The sequence below is a fragment of the Thamnophis sirtalis genome, unplaced genomic scaffold, assembly GCF_051295495.1.
Source record: "Thamnophis sirtalis isolate CommonGarterSnake01/CBP01778 unplaced genomic scaffold, rThaSir2_p1.2 scaffold_5, whole genome shotgun sequence".
In the NCBI taxonomy this organism is placed as follows: Eukaryota; Metazoa; Chordata; class Lepidosauria; order Squamata; family Natricidae; genus Thamnophis; species Thamnophis sirtalis.
In genome coordinates this window covers 58,124,718-58,146,887 of record NW_028261385.1, presented here as the reverse complement: position 1 = coordinate 58,146,887, position 22,170 = coordinate 58,124,718, and positions in this window count along the sequence as shown.

Below are 22,170 nucleotides of genomic sequence, written 5' to 3'. Positions count from 1 at the left end.
CTCAAGGCCCCGGTTCATCACGTCCACCGCTTCATTGAGTTGGCACGGGGCGGACAGATACAACTGCGTATCGTCCGCATATTGATGGTACTTAATCCCGTGCCTCCGAATGATCTCGCCCAGCGGTTTCATGTATATGTTAAATAGCAGGGGGGACAGAACCGAGCCCTGCGGCACCCCACAGGTTAGGGGCCTCGGGGACGATCTCTCCCTCCCCACTAACACCGACTGCGACCTGTCTGAGAGGTAGGAGGAGAACCACTGTAAAACAGTGCCGCCCACCCCCACCTCCCGCAGTCGTCGCAGAAGGATACCATGGTCGATGGTATCGAAAGCCGCTGAGAGGTCGAGGAGAACCAGGATGGACTATTTATGTTTTAAAAACGCAAGCCAGGGAATTCACAGAATTGAAAATTGGAAAACAAACTATCTTGTTTGCTTGGGATATGGGAATAGGGATATACTGTACACTGATGAATTAATTAGAATCTATTCACAGAGACATTGTCATCATTTGAATACTATAACATCACTTAAAGAGAATTACATATGAGATCTCACTTTTCCTCTGAGAGATCAGAATGAGATCAGAATGGCATACAGCATGGCCTTTCCTCTTTTTATCTCCATAGCAACAATTCTGGGAGGAAGGTTAGGCTGAGAGTGGCTTGCCTAAAATCACCAGTTAGCATCCTGGTCAGATAGAGAACTGAGTGTAGTTTTATAGCTGAGTGTAGTTGAGGTGGCACAGTGGTTAAATGCAGCACTGCAGGCTACTTCAGCTGACTGCAGTTCTGCAGTTCGGCTGTTCAAATCTCACCAGCTCAGGGTTGACTCAGCCTTCCATCCTTCCGAGGTGGGTAAAATGAGGACCCGGATTGTTGTTGGGGGCAATATGCTGACTCTGTAAACTGCTTAGAGAAGGCTGAAAGCCCTATGAAGCGGTATATAAGTCCAACTGCTATTGCTATTGCTATTTATCCAAAATTGGTTAGTGGTTCATGACTGAGTTTTATACACTGCCATCTAGAAAGAAAACCTGTTGGCTTAGGAAGAGCTTGTGTTCCTAAGGAGGACACCATTTTAAGAATGTGTCTTGTAATCAAAATTTTATTCAGAGGATCTGGGGAATAAAATGGGAGATGGTGAAGAACTGCCTAGAAACTGCTTTATCATCTCACAGTTTGGAGCAATGTATATATAATTGATTAATATAAGTCTACAGAGAGAATTTAGGACACATAAATATTACATAAGAAAATATAAAAGGGCAATGTCCAGTACATGTACAGGTGCTTAATCTCTGCAGTGAAATTTATACAGCATAAAAGTAAAATAACTGGAGCCTGATTCAAAGTTTGTTGATATAGAGAACTCATGTATTTTTAAAAAAAGGTTTACTATGCTTACAATTTAAGTGTTGTTAGCTCTGTACCATGGTGATCTATCATTAGATTGAAATTAAGCATGACTTCTACATAACGTACATTGCCATGGTTTGGTTTTGTGCATAAATGTGTATAGTATGTAAGCACTGATGAAGAATTATCCCACTTGAGCCTTATTTTTGCTATTGTTGGTTTGCTAATTTTATATTCAGTTGGCTAATGCCAATGACATAGGTCACATTGGTGGAAACCGGGGCTTTCCAATTGCTTCTAAACTTTTGTCAGCCTCAGTAAAGTTAGTCACTGGTAGTTGGACAATGGGAATCGGAGCTTAAAGCATATTTGCAATTTTCCATTGAATATTCCACTTCTCCCAAAATTCTGTGTGTAATTTCAAAAGCCGTATTTTAAAAGTTTTAATAATAATTTTATATTCTTGGTTGTTTCATGCCTTGTTAGCTAGTCAAGGTCCCTTGGACTGGAACACATTATAAACACAGAGAACTAAAGAATAAATTAATGAGCTGAATTAGGTGAAAGCATTTGATTTCTTGGGAAGTTGCACTTGTTTCATAAAAGAGGAAAAAGTGGAGGAGAACTGCAGCTGTAAGATACAAAATATGTAATAATGAATAATGATTTGATTGATTGATTTTTCCACTGCCTCATGCCTATAACTGAGCCATATTATAAGTCTGCTTCTGAATTAATTGCATAAAGATGTCTAATCTTTCTTAAAAATGAAATACTGAGCTTACTTTGCTACAAATAATATGGATTTGTTCATATTGTGGACTAGTTATTTTAATATGTAAAGGGAAACAACATTTCATATAGACAAAAACTGCAAGTGGAATCCCGTGGACTTTCAGAAGTAACCTTCACTGACATGAATTCTGAATATATGTGATTAAGTTGCTTCTGTAAGGTAATGTTACGCCATACAATCCTGAAGGGCAAGTGACATAAACCTATGGACATTTGCACATAGTCAATAGCCTTAACACATTCATCAGTTACATGCTGATGTAGCCTCATTTCTACTTGGATGAATAGGGATGACAGAAATGCCCATACATGGATATTGGGGAATGGAATAACTGATGCTCCAGCTATTGCTCCCCTGCTTCCTATTCTCACAATTTCCTCCCTAGGAAAAATGGGAGGCAGAACAAGTTGGGAATTCATATCAGCAGAAAATTGTTTTCCGAGCCACTCCTGGGAAAACACCACAAAACTCTTCTTGCAGTGTTTCCTCTGGAACAGCCATGGAGTCAAAAGTTAATTGGCTCAGTATGAAGATTTAAAATCACTATGGGTGGTGTGTGTAGAAAAGGCCAAAGTTGTCTTTGGCTTTTAAAATCTGCTTTCATATATTATTCATCTAAAATCCATCTAGACCTCCCCAAAAAGCACTTATTTCAGGGGTCAAAAGAAAGTAAACCCTGTCTTATTGGAGGGGGGGGAACAGGGTATATAGTACATATAAAATATGTGCATTAAAATCCTTTGCTATTTAGATCCATGTTCAGCATTTCACTTCCATGCAATTGCTGAACATTAGAGAATCAGTCATCACTCATTTCTTTGCCTGTCTCACTGGTTTATGGAGCTTCCAATGTCTGAATAGCTGTATATTAACTGTTTACAATTAATATTTCTTCCTATCTTCATCCCACCTGAAAGAGAATGGCTTTTGTACTACTCCTTCAAGCTCAAAGCTACAGGGTTTCTACTGTATGCTATTTGATGCCATATTGGCAGGACGCCAAGCTGCAGAAGTACTTCTGTATGCAGCTTTATTGCTATAGTCTCAGAACTGCTACATCCAGTGAGTTTTATTTATATTTTAAAAATTAATGTTCTTTCCCACCATCCCCCTTAGAATAGCTCTCAGTATTTGTTTTATTGTTTGTTGCATAAAGGAATTGGGGGGGGGGGACATCTGTATGGCAGTTGTAAATAATTGTTTCCCCTCAATGGTAAGAAGCTGAATAAATGAAGAATAGTCCACACTGACTCTGTTTTCAAGAATATACCCCCAGAGATATGGACATCCCTAGGTAAATACTTAGGGAAGTAAATACTAAGTAAACTGTGCATTTAAAATGTTTTAAACCTTGATAAATAGCTTGGCTTCATGATTCAGAGGTTATAAACCAATTTTTGCCAGAATATAATGAGATAATTACAGTGAGTTTTATATTAAAGTAAACATCAAAAAGAAGTTAATCAAAAGTTAAGCAAGGTTAATTTTCTTTACAAATGTGGGTGTACTTTTCTAAGGTCATTGCCATAATATTTTTATTCAAATGTTCAGAAGGTTTGCTTATCAATGAGGAAAGCATATTATTCTCATGTAAATGAAATTGAATACTGTAGCTGCTAACTTTGGGTGGGAATGTGCTTTTGTATGAAAAATCACTTTGGTGAATAAAGGTTAGAAAATTGCTGCAAAGATCCACCCACATTTGCATAAACATTCAAAGCCTGTTTTTAAAAGATTTGTTTGTGGCCAGCAACTTCATTTCATTCATAACTTTTCTTTAATTAGTTCATTGAAGGAATGGAATGGAATCTAATAGAACAGAGTAGAGTAGAGTAGAGTAGAGTAGAGTAGAGTAGAGTAGAGTAGAGTAGAGTAGAGTAGAGTAGAGTAGAGTAGAGTAGAGTAGAGTAGAGTAGAGTATTTTTAGCTGGGGACAAAATTGTATTGCAAAACAAATTTGTTCTCCTTTGCTCTTAATATTGTCACAAAGGGTGATCATGATTGTATTTAGTGTGCAAATATTTATTGAATACAATATGTTGTGTAATTAGTGAAGAAAATTAGATAGAAATTCAAACGGGATGTCACATGGTCATTTTTATTGATTAACAATAGCTCAGTAAACTTTTATAATAGCTACGAGAACTTCCTGTTAATATTCCCTCAGGCCCTGACATTTGTGCCTTCAAAAGACAGCTGCCTAGTAACAGAGAATATAATATTTTCCTCTCCCCCCCTCCTTTTGTATTCATAGCACTTTATATAATGTGCCTGTCTGTCAGCTTGGTTCTGTTCTGTGTTTTCTCATTCAAGGTTATTAATTTCCCTGTTGACTCTGCCTAATGCTAAACATAGTACAGTTCTGTACTCCAGGCTAAGCTACTTGTCTCCTATGCTGCTTCTGTCTTTTCTTAAGACAACTCCAGAAATTCAGTCCGGATTGGAGGGAGTTGATCAGAGAGCTGAGCTCATGCTAGAGCTACCTCAAGACCTGATTGGTTGCTCCTTTGCTTCTTACCCTTCCTATCCCAGCAGGGTCCTAGTGGACTACTCTGTCAGTGCCTGTCTTTTCTTTTCAGAGATTGTGCCCTTCTCTCTTCTCCCCCTTCTTTTCTATTGCTTTTCTAGATGTTTGCATACAAGGATGCCTTTAGTGAAATCTAATCCCCCCCCCTGGTTCTGTGGGCGTGGCTTGGGGGGTATCATGGCCAAAAAAATGTCACTTTTAGCTATTTCTTTTAGCTTTTTAAAGCATTTTTCCCTGCCGGTTCGCTCACAACTGTGAGCCGCGTGATCATTGGAAGCTTTTTAAAAAGCTTTTTGAAGCATTTTTTTCCTGCCGGTTCAGGCAAACTGGGCCGAACCAGGAGGATTTCACCCTTGATACATACGCATTGTCTCTTTGACACTAAAGCAGACCCTCTCATCTTCTCCCCCCTACCCCAGTTATGGTACCATCATTCTTCTGATGTTAAAAAATTTAAAGTAACAAGATCAAAGGTGTTATTCTGTCTTTGTATTCCTCTGTAGGTCAACAGAAACTTTATAACAGGGAAAAACTAATAGTTTAGCTTCACAGAAACAAATGAAGTTCCTACAGTGGAACTTAAATATGGTTGTTGTTGTTGTTGTTGTTGTTTTTTAAAAAAAGCATGGATACTTTGCAGTATCCAGTATCTGTGGGTAGTGAGTGAGAAAATAAGGGGAGCATGAGAAAAACCAAATGAGAAATGTAGGAGTTGACTGGAGTATGAGCTTCTAGGGTCGAGATTAGTTCATTGACCTCAATAGCCATTGCTAGATAAACCACAAGGAGCTAGCAGCTGCTGACCAGCAGAGAAAATAAATGCTAGCAGTCCAGGGCGAAGCAGCCACTAAAGGCGTTACCAGCCTCTGGAAACAATGGGCATGCCAGACCCTGCAGGCCATCTTGGTCCTTCTGGATCAGTTTTAGAGGAACTTATTAAGTCTTTGGTTGCTGACTATCTATGAACCTATTGCTAAATGGATGATAGATCATGACTCCAAAGATTGGCTGAATAGATGCTTAATCTCTATAGGTTTTTTTTTTCTTGTAGGACAATGACTCAAAGCAATGACTTTCTCCTCCCCCCCCCAAAAAAATCTTTCAACTCTTATCTGAATGTTTAAATTCCATGTTATTTTTAATTCTGTTATTTTAAGCACATTTATTATTCCAGAAGAGTAAGAATAAACCGGAAGAACTCCCACCGGCTGCATGTTCTCCATTTCATGTAGCCTTAAAGCATTTTCCAGCTCCTCTGCCCCCTCTTGCTGTAGTGAAACTTGAACCTCTGATTCTCTGATCAAACTAAACCTCAGTCTCTGTTTCCTACTGATGTGACACCTCAGTTGGTCTCCACCAGTCAGCACTTCTCCAAAGTAAGCAAATAAAGAGAAAAAGGAGTCTGATCAATTTGAATTTGATTTGGCATAGCTGCGCAGGTATCTTTATAGCAGTCCATTATAGCTTTAATTTCATATTATTTTTTTACGTTCAAGAAATTGTTCAAAAAGACTTCAAGGGGCATATAGCTATTGATTTAACTGAAATTTACTTGAGGAGTAAAATGGGGGCCAATAGAAAACTAAAAAACAATCCTTAAAACAGTAGTTTGGCACAATACATTTCAAATCAGAAAACTCTTTCCTGGAATAATTTTTAATTATCAAGTGAATAGTTATTTCTGTAATTATCAAGAAAATCTCTTCCCCTTTTTTGTTCTCAAAATGCAAGTGCCATCCAAAGCAACTCCCAGATAGGAAGTCAGTTTTGTAGAACGATCTCCCCAGTATAATCACTATCAGATTCCAATGAAGATGTTGCAAAATGATTCCATTTGTTAAGCCCATGAAACAAACACACTTACATTTCATTAAATGAATTCAAAAGTGATATTTCAAGAACCCGATTTGTTTTTTCCCATGTTCCATTTGAAGATGAGGCATGCAAACTTGCTTTGGGGACACAATGTTGATATTTTAGATATCTGGATTTTTTTTTAAAATGCCCCAATAATTCTAGGCAAATCTGTGGATTAATTACATTCCAGGAAACAACAACCCAGGAAGTCATCTCACACCCACTGATTTTTCAGATACAATATGCTTCCACCCAGCAGGATATAACAAATTGAAAAATATATTGCTAAGTGGAGGTTGTTATGGAACATTAAACATTGGATAGGATCTTCTTTTCCACCCAACACACCTTTTGTAGAATGAGCAAGGAACAAAATATCTCCAGTTCTGTTGGCTAGACCTAGATTTGCAAATGATTCAGAATCTAGGCCTAATCATAAATGCAATATATACATACATACATACTCCTTCAGGACAGGGAATTTCAGTAGGTTAAGTTTTATTTTTTCTCTTTTTCTTCATACCCATTCAGATTCAAGGTTACCATCTTCTTTGCACTTGATCATTCACCACAGTTGTTCAAAAATCTAGACCATTATTAAGATTTGCATATCAATATGAAAACAACTTTTTGTTTGTGTGTGCACACATGTCTGTGTAAATGGAGAACACAAAGAAATAAATTGGTATTGTAAATATGCAAGATAATCTAGTACTTTTAATTCAGCTGTCTGCAGCACATTTTTTTGTTTCATCTCATAATTTAATCCATCTTTCCTCATATAAAACTAGAAACTGTATATTTTAAAAGAGGTTATAATTTTTTCAGCAGATTTCCGATGGACAATAAAAAAGTACAATTTCTTCAAGAAGCTCTGATAGCTGTCATCTGCTTAATGCATCTCTACTGTACATCAGTACAGTTTTTTATTGTGCAGGTGCATTGGTGGATCCGTGATAGAATATCTTACACAAGTCCCTTGCACAACTTCTTTGGTAAGATTGTGTGTATTTTGAGGAAATTTTGCAAACATTTCCTGTTTAATCTTTCATCACTGTCTGCCCATTAAGAGAAACAGCAAGGCCTGCTAAAGTCATGGTTGTTGCAGGATGAATTTTACTTAAATTTCCTTTCCTTATTTCAGCGCATTTTAAAAAAAATAAACACATGAGAGACTTGGGTAACATTAAGCTTTTGACAAAGAAACACTATTACCTTCTTAAAGTCAGGTTAGCTTTAAGAGATTCAGTCTCCCTGATGGGCTCTTTGCAAATATGATTCAGTTCCATGGCACAAAATCAGCAACATTTCTGCGTGTTAAGCATTTTCTGCTATTCATACCATGAAGACTGTTGCCACATGCTACTTAAGGTGCCTAGGAAACCATATTGATGAGCCGGTGCATGGATCGTGCCTTAAGCGAAAAGTAGACTCCCAATTGCATTTAAAAGCAAACATTCTGACTCACCATTTTAAACTATTCTCTTGAGTCCTTCCTTCTTCTGTGTGCTGCTCTTCACATATACATTTTTAATGTGCAGATAGACAAGAGACAAGAGACAAGAGACCTATTTATATCATGATCAGATCAGGTCTTCTATTCTCACAGATTACAAAGTGCCTTTGAAAAATTCCCTCCACCACATGTTATAGCATTCATAAGAAATGCCAGCAAAGAATTTATGCTATCTAAAACTCATAATTTGGTTGAGCGTCTTAGTGCATATTATTATTGTGCTGTATCATTCCAGTTTTAATTTTTAATATGAATTTCTGATATGCAAGCATTTCTTCTTCAGAATTATTTTAAAGGCAACACTTAGCTACAATTAAGATGTCATATAGTTATTCAGCACAACTCCCTTTAATGTTTATACATATGCTAAAAAAAGGGAAGAGCAGAATTGTGATGCAAATTAAGTTTAAACTTTATGTATCTGGGAAAATCTTAGAATCAATGAGTTAAGTTTCAGTCATTTTGTTGTTGCTGCTGCTGCTGCTGTTGTGATTAATTGAAGTAGAAGCTTTTTCATTTGTCACCAAGATCTGTGTGTGCCCACACTTATCCTAACAATAGGAAGAAAAATGCTGCAAGATGCAATATTTCTATTTGGAACATTACATAAAAGGTATTGCAGACAATAGGAAATACTGGTCATTTGAGTTTCCAGTACTCCTTGCACTACATACACAAGAAGCTGTTTGTAATTACATCTGACCTGAACTCCTAAAATACTAACTTCTACTGAATTTGTTATAGTTGTGACCTGGCCTCCTAGCAAATATTTTTTTAATAATACTTTAATAATATTTTTATAGTTATAGTGATTCACTTTCAAGTTCATTTTCTCAAAAAAATCAGAGGCAGATTTTTAAAGAAGGGAAAGCAGTATTCTTCATATTTTGAATTCCACACAATGATGCCATATTCCACATTTGCTTGGTAGGGTCTGAAAAGTCTGCAATTTCCAAGTAATTCATTGCCTACGAGAACTATTATTTGTATACAGACATATATGATTTATGAATGAAGTGATTTAAAAGAAGGACAATACCTTTATTATTTTGATCTATGGACCTTTTGGTTCATACTCAGACATTCAGTCTTATAAATTAAAGCGTAGCCATGTCTTCTCAGATACAAGACGATAAATAGATTTATAATTATAATATGATTGGAAAAAGTCAGTAAACTCATGATAATGAAAACAACTTGTCTCTTTCTGCAGAAGTTCTGACTGTGTGCTCCCAAAACAGATATATTTGCTAGAGTTAATTCACAATGTAAACATTTCTATGAACACTCACATAGGTGGACATTGTATTAATTCCTTGGGATTGCATTATAAATGTACAAAAATCTAGCTTTTGCAGTTTCAATTCTTATTAGGAAACCTACTCCACAACACACAGTGGAATAGGATCAATTTCTGTAAGGGGCAAATATATGTCCCTATTATTGCATGAAAATCTCCCCATTCTATAAGGAAAGCTATTCACTTCCGTTGTTGCTAGATCCCTAACAGTCTGCCAAAAATAAAGCCAACAATAGGAAATAAAAGAAAAATCACTGGACACAGCCTTACCTATTTTCTTCATAGAGGCAGTCCTCAAGTTACAACCATGACTAAGCCCATGTTGCTAAGCAGGAAATTTGTCAAGATAATTTTGCCCCATTTTACAATCTTTCTTGCCACAGTTGTTAAGTTAGTACCGCAGTTGTTAAGTGAATCTGCTTCCCCATTGACTTTGCTCATCAGAAGGTCACTAAAGGTGATCGCATAACCCTGGGACACTGCAACCATGATAAATATGAGTCAGTTGCCAAGCCTCTGAATTTTGATCATGTGACCATGGGGTTGCTGCAATGGTGTAAAAAATGGCCTAGTCACTTTTTTCAATGCTGTTGTAATTTCAAATAAACTGTTGTTGTAAGTCTAGAACTATCTATACACAAAAAGCAGACAGAAACAACTGTCAATTTAAGGAGGATGGAGAGAAAGAGAGAAGAATACTTTTGTTTCCAATTTTTTTGTTCAATAGGAAGTAAGAGTCACAGGAAGAAAGCGTGTGAGAGTTTTGTCAACTGTAAACATCCTGAATCAAGAAGCTCTCCAGAGACAGGGGGCCTAGCCTTAGATTTCATCAAGGAGTATTGCTTTTCTTTTGTTGAATTTCTTCCCTATCCATTCACCCGCCCATTTTCTCTGAAAGCTTTCAGAGAGTGTGATTTTTGACTTTAATAACTAACTAACTATAAGTAACCAAAACAGTGAACTACAGTGTGTATTGGTCAAAGTGGGACAAGTTGGTCTTTTAGTATACATAATGCAAATCAACTCTTCTGGTAATCCGCAGATGCTCACTGTTTAGCTAGGCCTTCCAGTTTCAATAGCTTGACTTATTCCTTGTCTTACTTTAAAAAGAGTGAAGATATCCTGACCTTATAATGACATTTCAAAAACTACAGTACATTTTAAACCAGGACTGCCACCATGAAGATCTATTAAAGTCAAAACTGGATGGTATCCAGCAGAGAACCTATCTATGAGAATGTGACCTGCAACTCCCTTTATGTTCCTTCTCACAAATCATTGCCTATTAATCTTGTTTGGTCCTTTTTTTGGGACATATTCCCACATTATATCCACCCATTAGGTTTTTTTAAAATCCTGCCTTTATTATTTGTATGAATAACTCAAGGCAGCAAGCCAGGAGTTGGTTTCTGCCGGCATTATTGCCAGTTAGTGTGGGCGCAATTTTGCATGCAATGTTTGTTTCACTCACGTGTGTGTGCACAGTTGCCTGTAGATAAGTCTGTGCATGCACAGAACATTTAAAAAAGGCAAAAAAGATGTTGCGGTGACCAGGGAACTGGTTCGGGGGCATGGCAACCATGCCGTCCCTACCGATTCACCGACCTAGTTGCCATTTCCATTTCCGGTTCCACCAAACCAGTGCAAACTGGTAGGAACCCACCTCTGCAGCAAGCATATTTAATACTCCTTGCTTCTCCTATTTTCCCCACAACAACAAACCTGTGAGGCTAATTGGGCTGAGAGACGAGTGACAGGCCCAAAGTCACCCAGCTGGCTTTCATAAGGTGGTACTACAAGTCAGAGTCTTCTGGTTGCTTAATTCTTCAAAAGAAAGATGATGGTTTGAAGGTGTCCATGGAAGAAGTGAAAGAATACCACTTGTCAGCCATAGTTGTCCAGTAAAAATCCTGCCTTTTTATGCATGCTATGCATTCAATTTTAATTTCAACTTGTCAGCTCCTACCCTTGATTTTGACAAGCTGAAGGAGGGAGACTTTAATATATTTGTGTACTGCCATTATACTTTCTCTTTTATTAGCTAAACATGTCCAATTCCTCTAAACTATCCTATAATTTCCATATTTCTTATCAACTAGTAATTTTCCTCTGTCCCTGTTTAGGTGCAATATATAAAAATAGGTCCAGTATTCCAAACAGAGTTTTAGCAATGCAAAAGTTCTTGTTTAACTGCAACTGAGCTGAAAATCAACAGGTTCAGCTGCCATACAGAAACAATGTTGTAGAATCAGGAGACTATGCAGGTGGCCCAACTTCCTTCCTGGGGGGGAAAAAATCCATATAGAAAATGATGTATTGTTTTCTGCCAAAAATGATTGCCTAAAACCATGATTGTTTTTCCAAACAAGCCTTTCAATTTTTTTAGAAGAATGAGGCAAAATCAATACAAAGGGTTTTTTTTTGTTTTTTTTGGTATTGATCAATACTTTTTTTTAAAGGCAAAACACTTTTCAGAAAATGAAAAGATAATAACTGATTTGTGAACTTGGGGCCTTTGAGGACTGCCACAGGAAATCACGACTCCACCTGATTCCACCCCTCCCATTTCTTCAAAATTTGGCAACTTATTATTATAGCCTTGACTTAAGTTTAGGAGGGCAAAGAGCTCTGGCAAAGAGATCCTGCAATTTAGAAAATATTAGAATATTGACTCTGGGGCATGAATGAAAGAGCTGCCAATAGAAAAATGATATGAAGGTCGCCAGAAGTAATTTTTATTCATGCATTAGTTATTAAAATTGTTTTCTTATTTCCAACATTTAAAAAATCCTTAAGAGAATAACAAGTTATGGGATAATGATTACAGCACAGTAGAGGAAGACATTAAAGAAATATGTTAAGAAGTCAATTATTTTAAAAGGAAACCATTCTGCAAAATATGGTTGGTAAGACTTAACACCATTTAGTATTTTTTCATTCAAAACATAGTTGTGCTAGGAGAAAAAGAGGACCCTTCTCCTCTATTTTACAGGAGATGTGCATTTATGATACAGGAAAATCAAGCAAGTAGCGTAATTGCCTTAAGCAACCAAATAAGGTGAACATCAGACTATATATGAGCAGAGGACTCTGTTGGCCAGTTGTACAATGGAATGGAGACTAACAACCTGGAGATTCAGATCCTGTATTTGAAGCAGAAAACACTTGATTTCAAAGGCTTTTGGTTTTTAATTGTTTGTTTGAACTTGAACTCCATACAAAAACATACACCCTCTTAGCCTCCTTGACTGAATGGAAAGATGCTACTAGGTACTGTTCTACTTGACTGGTCCATAAAAGGCAACTTTTTCCACTCTTCAAAAAAGTTCTGATTTTTTTCTGAAGTTGTATTATCATTCTGAGGTTGCTGAGGAAATGGTGGTTGTTGATTTTTCAATTGAACATCTATTGAGCTTTCTGCAACTTCCCTGGCTACAACACTTTGTGATTTCAGAAAGCTTTATGGGAAAAAAATCATTTATCATGTCTGCTCTTAAGTTTTAGTGGAGGGTTGGGAAGAACTGGCTGGAGAAACAGAAAATAAAAAATAAAAAAACCCTCAGAAGTATATGAATCCTTCCATCTTCTTTTTTCTTTATCATCAGGAGTGAGACTTTGATTTTAGGGATATACAAATCAGCCTTAAATGGATGTACATTTCAAAAATGTTTTTCTAAAATTAAATAGATTCTATCTGGCCTGTTTAGTAATTTAAAAAAATCAAACTGTTTGATTTTGTTATCATTTTTTGAACATTTTTAAATTGTTCAGTCAACTTGGGAAGCATTCAGTTCAGCTATACACAGAACTCTGAATCAAATTGCTAAATTAATCAAAATGTTTTACTGAATCTCTTAATTGTGCCATTCCATACTCTCTTGTGTCAAACTGAAAAACAAAGCATTCATTTAAAACAAGCAAGCAAAAACTCTCCACAATCTATTTCCATAATTGTACAAACAAAAAATATGCCTGATGTTCTTATTTTAAAGATAATCAATAACAACAAAAAATCAGGTATAAAAGACTTGCAAGCATAAATAATCTTACTGAAATGTATTCAGACAAAACTTTCATCAGTGATATTGTGAAACTACCTTTTAAAAGCTAAATGCTGAATCTTAATTTCTACTTCAACTTTACTATGGTATTTTGACTTAATAGCTTGTTTCTCTCTGCAGACCAAGTCTAAGTCTCCCAGTTGTGTAATGCTGTATATCTTCTCTCTCTGTCTCTGAGAACAAGGAAATAAAAGGCATACAGGTAAACAATAGGCTTAACAATGTCATTCCTGCTAATTGTGAGATAAGTAACAATGCACTAATACATTTGGATCCTGGCTTTGTGGTCACATTGTTCTATGATCAGAACAAACTTGTACATCCTTTTGACACAGAAATGAAGTATGTGAAGAAGGTCTAATTTGCACCAGAAACTTCCATCCACTTCCCATGAAAGTAGACATATCTCTGAAATGTGATGTGATTAATATGAATTAAATTAAGTGGTGTTGATCAGAAAGGTCGGCAGTTCAACGGTTCGAATCTCTAGCATTGCATAACGGAGTGATCTCCCATTACTTATCCCAGCTTCTGCCAACCTAGCAGTTTGAAAGCATGTAAAACGCAGGTAGAAAAATAGGGACTACCTTATTAGGGAAGGTAACAGCGTTCTGTGCACCTTTGGCATTTAGTCATGCCAGACACATGACCGCGGAGACATCTTCGGACAGCGCTGGCTCTTCAGCTTTGAAGCGGAGATGACCATGACCCCCCCCCCCACAGAGTTGGGAATGACTAGCACATATTGTGAAGGGAACCTTTATCTTTACCTTACACAAGTATGGTAAATAAAAGTATGTAAATCATATTGGTGGTGTTGGCCTTTTGCACAGTAACATTTGTGCCTCCAGTTTAAAGTACTTTCTATGAAATAGAACCTAAATCTTGTGAAAGGTTCAGTTTTTAATCTTTCTATGAGATGCCAATACTTCTTTTCTTCAAAAATGGGAAAGGCCAAGAGAGAGAACAGAGAAATGTATATAAATACATCTACTATTAACCTCACTGCAGTAGCTGTTTGAACCTTTGTCATTTATATTTAAATAAATGTGTTTCATGCAGCTTTTTCTTTCTGACATCCCAGCCAAAGAAGAAACAAGTCTTTCTTTGTTTTAGCTCCATTTTTATAGTTTTTAATCTTTTTAATAATTCATAAAGAATAATGGTTTCAGATATTTATTATTTTAGCTTTGTTGTATGCCCCCACCCCAAGCTGCTTTTTTCAATGACACAGGTTGCTATATGAAGTAGATATATAAATAAATAAATCTATTGCTTGCCTACTGACTGATTGAGAAACCTTCAACAAAGCCATGATATGTAATCTTGGTGCTTCCTGTTTGAAAATTATTGTACAAAATTGCTATGTAATTATATACCTGTGCAAATATTAGGCTTATATATTCTTATAAGCTTATAAGTCAACATTTGTTTCTCGTTCAGGCCTCAGAAAAGTGACTTTTCTTGTTTAATGGAAATAATTAAGCATTCTTTCATTAGAATTTAGTCTTTGCTTAATTCTGTATGGCCTAATTTAGCCAAGATGTTTTGCTCCCAAGAAAGACATAATTAAGGAAACCACAAGAATATATTCCCAGAGGGTTAAAGTTTGGCAGAACATTACATAGCCATATTCATGGGGTCATGTGAAAGTCTACTTTGTATCCGTAATGCAATATTTGGGTCAGAGTACATACATCATTCAGAGTTTCTTAAAAACCTCATCACTGCTCTATACAGAAGGTTCTGCTGAGGTACCTTCTTGACAAAATGTTCATTTGGCCTTTGGAGGCACCATCTCTTTAGCCAGTTGGTGATAACTGAATACAGGGTAGAACTGAAAGGGTCAATTTCAAACAAGATGTTACACTCAACTTTCACATAATTTTAACCTTACTTTATTTGAGAAATCTACAACAAACTTGAAGGTATAGTGAAATGCCTCTATATTAGTTTTAGGCCAAACAAGTTCCCTCAGAACATGTGATAGAACAAATTATATAGACCTGGATAATTCTTGTAGTGTTGCAGCTGGTACTGGATTTTTTCCAGTTTTAAAAAAACAGTATGTGACCGTTTTCATGTCTTGGTATATATGTGTGTAATAATCAGAGTAGTGTAGGAAATGAATTTGACACAGCTATTAATTTTTACCCTGTTGATCATGAGATAAGCTGCAAGATCATCTTCTGCAGTCCTTTCAGAAAGGAGAGGATTAAAAATGAAGGAAAGAAAACAAATAAGCAAGCTATAAAAGTTAGCTTACCTACAGTCCAGTGGTGGGTTGCAGGCGGTATGTCCCAGTATGGGCATACCGGTGCCTGCCTGGAGTACTGGGTACCATTCCAGTATGGTGCTCCAGAGAGCTCACCCACCCACCCAAGCTTCTTACCTGTATTTGAGGTCTTTGGCACTTCTGTGCACGGAGCACACGGCCCCTGCGTGATGCTCCGCCGAACAGCTGGAGCATCACGGAGGCTTGCGAATACGTCACAAGAGGTAAGGATGCATGAGTGCACTGCACACCTTCATGTGGTGGACGTCAGGTCCCGTTGCAACCGTACCGATTGCAACAGGATTCGGAACCCTCTACTGTTGCAGTCACATATATTACAAGAAATTATCCTAATAAACATGCTGTAAATTACTAGATTGTATCAAGGCTTTAATGTAATGTTCTTACAAGTGGAAATTTTAACTTGATGGTCCCCTTCAGCAAAGGAGAAAGGCTTAGATCTGGGTCAGGGTTTCTGCATTCTGGTAGAGTTTAGATTTTCCATAAAGATTGGAGGAGAGCCCCCCTTCACTGTTATGAGAATGACAAAGAAGTGCTGATTTTTGCTGTGGTGGGAGGTTGTGTGTGAAGGCAGGGAGGAGGGAATGGCTAAGAATACAGAATCTTTTTACTACCATTCTCTGCATTAAGTATCTGGGACACACAAACCTGAATTTTCATTAGATTGCAGCAAAACAGATACATTAAAGTCTCTTTGCTGTTGTCCTCTAGTGGTGGTTCAGATTTTTGTGAGCAGGATATGGTATAAAGCTTTCTGATAGATTTTCAGGTGCCTAAAGAAAATAGATCTTCACTATTTTTTAAATATAAATACCAGCTCTACTTTTACTGATAAGTCTTCAATTTATACTTTTAGGAGGCTTATTTTTATTATCTTTACTCTGTCAATGCACAAAGTGTGTTTCTGTGTTTAGGAGGTGGTTCAGTCAAACTGTGTCCTGGGAGAATAATAGACAATAACAAACACACAATGACATTCTTTCCTTGCAGCTGATACAGCTTAGAAAAGTCTGAAAAAGCTCTTCTGTTCTGTAACAATTCTGCTTCTGTATTTCTTACATTTTTTTTCTTTTCAGTTTTTACTGAAGACATTTGTATCAAAACATGATATTTGTTTAAGGATTCATCTGCCCCTTCTAATTACACCACCAAAACTCTAATTCTTTGCTTCTAACGTCACTGTGGGTTTACTGAATACCTTTGCCAAAAACTCAAGAACTAGGACTACAGGTAGAGGATAAACAGAAGGAGCAGATTCCGTCTTGAGAAACAGAAGATCCTTTTAAAATCTAAACATTTTCACTTGTCAAGAGTGAGCAAAAGGAAGGACAGAAAACACAAGACAAGTTTCAGAGGTGCAGCTGGAACTTTTTAACAAGAACTTTGGCAAACATGCCCTGTCACTCTGAGAGAAAATAATTTAAAAGTATATGCTTTTAGTTATTTTTATTTTTTCAATTTAACTAGTCCTATGAAAATCTTCAAGAATATAATGTGGTCTGCATGTATTATCTATCTACCAGTATGTATGTAGATATGTATGTATGCGTGTATGCGTGTATGCATCCATCTATCTCTCTATCTCATCTATATCTATCTGTCTGTCTGTCTGTCTGTCTGTCTGTCTTGAGAGACCGCCTACTGCCAATTCCCTCCATTCGACCAATTAGATCACATAGATTAGGCCTCCTCCGACTTCCATCAGCCGGTCAATGTCGACTGGCAACTACGCGGAGGAGAGCCTTCTCGGTGGCAGCTCTGACTCTATGGAACGAACTCCCCATGGAGATTCGTACCCTCACCACCCTCCAGACCTTCCGCACAGCCCTTAAAACCTGGCTGTCCCGACAGGCCTGGGGTTAAAGATATTGACCCCACCCGAATTGTATGAATGTTGTGCTTTTAACGATGTATTGTTTTATGTGTTTAACATGGTTTGTCCTCCCTCCCCCTGAACTGTGAGCCGCCCCGAGTCCCCCCAGGGAAAAGGGCGGCATACAAATAAAATATCTATCTATCTATCTATTATCTATCTATCTATCTATCTATCTATCTATCTATCTATCTATCTATCTATCTATCCATCCATCCATCCATCTATCTATCTTCTGTATCTATCCAGTATCATCCCTCCACCCCTCTCTTCCTCCCTTCCTCCATCATCCATCCATCCCTTTCACTAGTATACCAAGCAGGAAATCAGCAAGTGGATTTCTATATCATCTATGACACATCTATATAAATTGGTAACTTCTAAATTTGTAGAATTTATAGAATTGTAAAAGGCTCTACTATTTTTTTTAACAGAAGGTGGCAAGCCAAAGCATATATTAACACCGCTCTCAGATTTCCTGCCCAATATCTACATTGACCTCAGAAACCTACAAAATTACTCTTGCTGGACTTACTGGAAAAAGAGGAACTAGCACAAAAAATCAGAGGAGCTAAACAGAACTATTTTGAAAATGCTAATAAACCAGGTATATGGCTAGCATATAAATTGAAAAAAGAAAGAGAATCAAAGAAAATATTGCAATTAAAAAACAATCAAGGGCAAATTTGCTATGGAATGGTAGAGAAGAAGAAAATTATACAAGATTACTATGGTAAACTGTATGAACAAGAGAATTTAGAAGAGGAAAGAGTTAAACAATACTTGGAAGAAGTATTGGAAGATTGGAAGAAACCAATCTTCCCCAGATATCTAAAGAAATGGAAACAATACTAGAAAGTAGAATAACTATGATGGAATTAACTGAAGTACTTAAAAAACAAAATTACGGCAAGGCTCCAGGCCCTGATGCAGAACTCTACAAGACTTTTCAAGACTTGTTGTCCATCCCACTACTGGAAGTTATGAACGAGGCGATATCAGAAACTGGGATACCCAAATCATGGTCAGAGGCATATATTACGCTCCTACCCAAAGAGGAGGCTGCTTTATCACAAATTAAGAACTATAGACCCATCTCCTTGCTGAATTCAGACTATAAGTTATTTGCTTTGATACTAGCAGAAAGACTTACAAATATTTAAATGATTTTATTCACCCTGATCAAAATGGGTTCTTACCAAAAAGACCAATTAAAGATAATATGAGAATAATTTTGAATACATTGGAGTATTATGAGGTGCACCCTGAAAAACAAATGGTTTTGATTTACTTAGATGCCCAGAAAGCATTTGATAATGTGAATTGGCGATTTATGTTTTTACAATTGGAACAGATGAATTTTGGTAAGAAATTCACACAAGCCATTCAAACCATATACCATTAATAAAAAGCAAAGATAATGATAAATGGAGAATTGATGGACTCCATTGAAATAAGGACAGTGTTGCCCATTATCACCTCATTATCACACAGGGCTATTTCAAAAGACATTATTTAAGGGAAGCTTTGTTATTGAATTGGGAGAAGATTAAAAACAATATTACTTAAAAATACCAGTCTGGCTATCAACTATTGAAGCTTTTTCATATCAAATAATATACAAAAAGGAACAAATGATTAGATATGGTGAAATTTTGAATGCAGAGGGTAAACTCAAATCTATGCAAGAGCTGAAACAGGAAGGAATAGAAATGAATTGGTTTTCATATGTGTAAATACAATCTAGATATGACAAAGACTGCAAAGTGGAAGGTGTTTATGATAAAAAAAACTGAGTTAGATGAAATTTTGACAGGTACTGATGAAAAAATAATTAAAAAACTATATGGACATTTACTAGAGGTTAAGTTAAAAGAAGAACAAGTTAAAGAACCTATGATAGCTTGGGGAAAAAATTTTGGACATGGGATTGAACTAGAGAAATGGGAGAAATTGTGGTCCCAAAATTATAAAATGACAATGTCAACAGCTTATAAGGAAAATTTGTATAATATAGCAGTAGACTTATATACCGCTTCATAGGCCTTTCAGGCCTCTCTAAGCGGTTTACAGAGAGTCAGCATATTGCCCCCAACAATCTGGGTCCTCATTTTACCCACCTCGGAAGGATGGAAGGCTGAGTCAACCCTGAGCCGGTGAGATTTGAACCGCTGACCTGCTGATCTAGCAGTAGCCTGCAGTGCTGCATTTAACCACTGCGCCACCTTGGCTCATAATATGTTTTACAGGTGGCACCTATCCCTAATGAGCATAGCAAGAATGTCCAAAAACAAATCGGAAAAATGTTGGAAATGTCATCAGACACCGGGATCATACTACCACATGTGGTGGACTTGCACAGAAGCTAAAAGGTATTGGACTAAAATCCACACGTGGTTGGAAAAAATGACACAGAAATGCATAGACTTTAAACCAGAGACTTTTTTATTGGGGATTATACCAGATACATATAATAAAGACTTGAAATATTTGATTGTAAATATTTTAACAGCAGCCAGAATTGTATTTGCAAAAAATTGGAAAAATGAGAAAATACCAATGCAGGAAAAAGTTATTCGAAAAACAATGGAATATGCTGAAATGAGTAAATTGACATTTGAAATCAGAGAATAAGAGGATGAACAATTTTATAAGATTTGGGATTTGTTTTATCTATGGATACAATTACCATAATCTTGAACTGTAATAATAGAATGTGACAGAGATATTATAAAGACATATTACTTTTATATAGATTTTATAGATTTATAACAATGTAATGGAATATTGGTATATATATATATATATATGAATTGAATATTTAGAATATCTTGTTTAAAATGAAGAAATAATTGTAGTTGATTATATGAGATACAATGATAACGATGTATTTATATACATTTGATAGATATTTTATGATTTTACATATAATTGAAAGTAATGATATACAAATATGTTGATGAATCCTTTTTATATATATACTTTAAAAAATATTAAAATAAGATACATGATACCATTAAGATATGTTGCTATTTAATAGATTTACAATGATGTGACAGATAGGTAGCATATATATGAATTTAAACCTTAGAATACATGTCCAAAGGAAATAAATTATAAGAGTAAATTGAATATATGATTTACAATGATGATCAATGTACTAATGTATATTGGGCTGATAACTACTGATTCTATATGTAATTGAAAGCGTGGATGCACAAATGTTTGTGACCAAACGACATACTAAATAGATATATAACTGATGATATTTTTATGTATATTTTTGTTTGTTTTAAAATTAAAAAAAATATTTAAAAAATGCTCTTGCTGTCTTTTCACACTTTCACGTACCAATCTAATCTAATCTTCACCAGATTCATTATACCCATGGTGACATTTTGTTGATCCTCTGATGGCCCATGCTGGGGATGGTCAAAACAACTCAGCATGAACTCAGGATGCTTTGCAATGTCAAAATGAAAAGTGCCTTAGAACAACATGTTCAGCTTAGTCCTTGCAAAGCAGTACTATGAAAATGACCTCTGGCTGTCAGGTGTTCTTGGAGATGTATTTGTTCATTCAGTATTTACTCTCTTAATTTTATGGATTGTCCTGCTGGTGACTAAACAGCAAGGAGGCTGGAAAGAGATTTACTGGTAGCCTTGATAATTAACACTAAAAAGGTCAGATTTTTGTAACTCTTATTATCTGCTCTCCCAATCTTTGGGTCAGTCTTGAAAAAAAGCACATTTTCTTAGTCCTAATTGTCTTTAACATGGGAGTTACTGGAGCTACTAGGTATTCCTTCTACCTCTTTAAATTTAGGACTGCCTTCTTTTTTCTTTTTCTTTTTTAATCTGTTTGGTACTATTGATACCTGTTTATATTGCGGTTTACATAAGATAAGGACTAGTACATAGCCCTTTTATTAAATTACATTTCCCTTCCTGCATTTACTATTGGCAATTGTACTGTGATTTAGCTGTTTTCGTCATGGAGAGCTTAGCCAATAGAGGTAGTCCTCAACTTACAACAGTTCATTTAGTGACTGTTCAAAGTTACATCATCAATGAAAAAAGTGACTTATAACAATTTTTCACAGTTACATTCATTGCAGCATCCCCATTTTGATATGATCAAAATTCAGGCATTTGGCAACTGAATCATATTGATGAGGGGTTATGTGATCACCTTTTGCGACCTTCTAACAAGCCAAGTCAATGGGGAAGCCAGATTTACTTAACAAACATGTCACTAAATTAACAACTGCAGTGATTCACTTAACAACTGTGGCAAGAAAGGTCATAAAATGGGACAAACTTCACTTAACAAATGTCTCACTAAGTAACATAAATTTTGGACTCAATTGTGTCCGTAAGTCAAGGACTACCTGTATACATTCCTTTAAGTTATGAATAGCAATAGCAGTAGACTTATATACCGCTTCATAGGCCTTTCAGGCCTCTCTAAGCGGTTTACAGAGAGTCAGCATATTGCCCCCAACAATCTGGGTCCTCATTTTACCCACCTCGGAAGGATGGAAGGCTGAGTCAACCCTGAGCCGGTGAGATTTGAACCGCTGA